Below are 3226 nucleotides of genomic sequence, written 5' to 3'. Positions count from 1 at the left end.
TTTCAAAATACCCAAAATGTGGGAGAAGACGGGATCAACCCTTAGTAAATGGGGGAACAGGTCTAAAATACTCAAAATGATCGGACGGGTCGCTACAAATTATCTCAAATAATTTCAATTTTTATTTTGGACTATTTCAGTCTTTATTGGAAAAAGATGAGCCTTGGCGTAACTGGTAAAGTTGCTGTCATGTGACTAGGTCACTGGTTCGAGCTGTGACAATGTCTCTTGTGGAAATGGAGGGTAAGGCAACATACGATAGATCATTGTGTTCCGGTCCTTCCTCGGCCCCCGCACATAGCGAGAGCTTAATGCACCGGAATCGAAAAAAGAGGAGAAAATCTTTCTTCAGATTTTTATTCTGATAATTATTTATTGACAATTTATGTGGAGAAAAGAAACACAATACAAGGAAATGATATGCATCATTCCCATTAAATACAGATATAAAAAAGGGAGGAAAGTGGATCATTTAATTGGGATAAGGCAAACAAATGGTCAAGATCGGTCAGGACTGAAAACAAGCAAACATGCAAATGAAATCCTTGATGAAATATTTGCGGATTTCAACGATTCATCCGGCAAATGTTGTACCATATTCAAATTAAGTGTGGGGTTGAGTGAATCAAAACCGGTTGCTTACAAGCCAAATGTGATCTCCATTGGTCCTCACCATAAACACAATCCTGAACTTCGCTCCATGAAAAAGTATAAACTACGTTACCTACAACAGTTCCTTCACAGGAAAGAGGGGATTGATGTGGAAAGTTGCATTAGGGAATTGGAGGATGAAGCATTAAAGTGTTATGATGATATAGAACCTTGAAAGTGATATTGTTGCCACATTTTCAAAAATATTGTTACTTGATGGTTGTTTACTAGTTGAATGTATTCGAGAGCATTGTGGAATGTGTCCAGAAGGAGAAAGTTGGATTATCCCTGGAAATTGCATATGTAATCAAGAACTTCGAGATATGTAGTTAGTAGAAAACCAACTTCCTGTATTTGTCCTCATCAAGTCGTGACATGACAAAGAGAGTTGATCGAATACCATTCATAAAAATGGTGAAGAAGATTTTTTTTACATTTATTACCGAAGATGACCTTGTATCCTATCGGGAGAGTGAAGGTAATACCGCATAAATCAAACATTTACTTCAATTTGTGCACATGTCATGTCACCCTTCAGAGATTAAGCCAATAGATAAGGACCACCTAACGGGGCATAAGGTCATGCCCAATGCAACAGAGCTTTTCGAAGCTGGAGTTAGCTTCGTAAAAGTCGGATATATTTATGATAACTTGAAGAGAGAAAACTTTGGAGATAACACAAGTTTATTTGATATCAAATTTGAGAATGGGTTAATGAAAATACCTAGTTTTAAAGTCCTTGATAGTACATAGACTCTCCTGCAGAATATGATAGCGTTTGAGCAACAGTCGTCTCATGTACATACTAGATATTTCATTGGTTTTGTAATTTTTATGGATTATCTTATCGACTCAGAGAAAGATGTGATTTTTCCACGCCAAAAAGGAATTATTAGGAATAGGATAAGGGAGGACAAAGAAATAGTTACCTTTTTTAACAAGACCGGGAAAGGTGTCATCGTTTCATCTGAGAACTTCAATTATAAAGAAGAATGCAGAAAATTGGTTCAACATTGTGAAAAACCATGGAACCCAATGAAGGCAGGTTTGAGGCGCAATGTTGGAAAACTAATTCAAAGTTGTAGTAGAAAATTTTAATTGTTTAAGATTTAGTTTATTTAATTCATGTCTCAATAGAATTTGTAGTCAGAATTAATATAAGAATGGGCTTTCTTATTTCTAGTTAAAATAGGTTTTGTACTATAAATAAAGGTATTACTAGCTTATTGTAATGCGTGGAGATTTGTGACAATTGTAGAGAGCTTTCAGAGATTTAATAATAATATATTTTACTTCATATAGGTGTCAAAGTTTCTACGATCTTGTGAGAAAATCAAGTAGCTTCTGTTGCCAGTGGGCGACACTAACCAATATGTGTCGCCCGTTTGGCCAAATATTATATTGACAAACACTTGACCAATGATTATATTGGCGAAAGATGAGTCTATAATACATGCATGTAAAACAATCATGCTGAGAAGGATTGAGCAAAGAGATTGCAAGATTAAAGAGGTGCAAGCAAATATGGCACAAGAGAAATAGACTCTTCTAAGAAATTAGAGAAATGACCAAGTGCATCAACAAGAGTTGAAGACAGGTGCTTCAACAAAATCGGGTATTGGTGACAAAGTACATCTACGTGAGTTGAAAACGGGTGCTTCAACAAAATTGATTGTTGGTGACAAAGTGCATCAACGATAGTTGAAGACAAGTGCTTCAACAAAATTGGTTGTTGGTGGCAAAGTACTTTAATGAGGGATGGAGACATGTACTTTAGCAAAAGTAGAAGTTGGAGAAAAGTGCTTCAACACACAACATACAACCTTTAATTATGGGGGAATGTTGGAAAAGTAATTCAAAGTTGTAGAAAACCTTAATTGTTTGAGATTTGGTTTATTTAATTCATGTCTCAATAGGATTTGTAATCAGAATTAATATAAGAATAGCCTTTCCTATTTCTAGTTAAAATAGGTTTCGTACTATTATAAATAAGGATATTACTAGCTTATTTTAATGCGTGGAGATTTGTGAGAATTATAGATAGCTTTTAGAGAGTTATAATAAAATATTTTTCTTCACGCAATTATTTTAATAGTTCGTGGGTAGGAGCTTCAACTGTGGGAGCTATCATAATCCTGATACTCACAGCTATGCAGACTGTTCTACCTTTCAGAGGTGGTGTTTAAAAGTCATTGTTCTAATTATACACAATGGTTGTTTGATTTTGTTAATCTGGTTTTCCTTACTATTATTTGTGTATCCAATCCAAATTTAAAATTTCTACATATACTATGAGGAATTTTCAAAATCCTCAGGTGTAAAAATTAAATGGAGGTTGAATGAATAATGGAATTTAACCTAACAAATTTTTCAAGTTGGAAGTAATCTACAAGAAAGGACTTTTTTACATCTAGTCAAGGTCTCAAGCAAGGGAATGCACTCTTCCCATCTCTTTTTGTTTAAGGGGCAGAGGTGCTTTTCAAACTCCGCAAATTGAAGGACAATGACAACTTCATACGTATCCTTTAGCATGAATACGACCTATATCACAATTAGTCATTTGGTTTATGTAGAC

The 3226-nt window shown here is 34.9% G+C and overlaps 1 pseudogene; it reads left to right on the top strand.

The window, feature by feature from the left end:
- The first annotated feature begins 415 nt into the window (after positions 1 to 415).
- On the top strand, positions 416 to 2837 carry LOC138904318 (UPF0481 protein At3g47200-like; annotated as a pseudogene).
- The last annotated feature ends 389 nt before the right edge of the window (positions 2838 to 3226 follow it).

The sequence above is a fragment of the Nicotiana tomentosiformis genome, chromosome 2, assembly GCF_000390325.3.
Source record: "Nicotiana tomentosiformis chromosome 2, ASM39032v3, whole genome shotgun sequence".
NCBI classification, from domain to species: Eukaryota; Viridiplantae; Streptophyta; class Magnoliopsida; order Solanales; family Solanaceae; genus Nicotiana; species Nicotiana tomentosiformis.
This window is presented reverse-complemented; position numbering and strand designations above follow the sequence as displayed.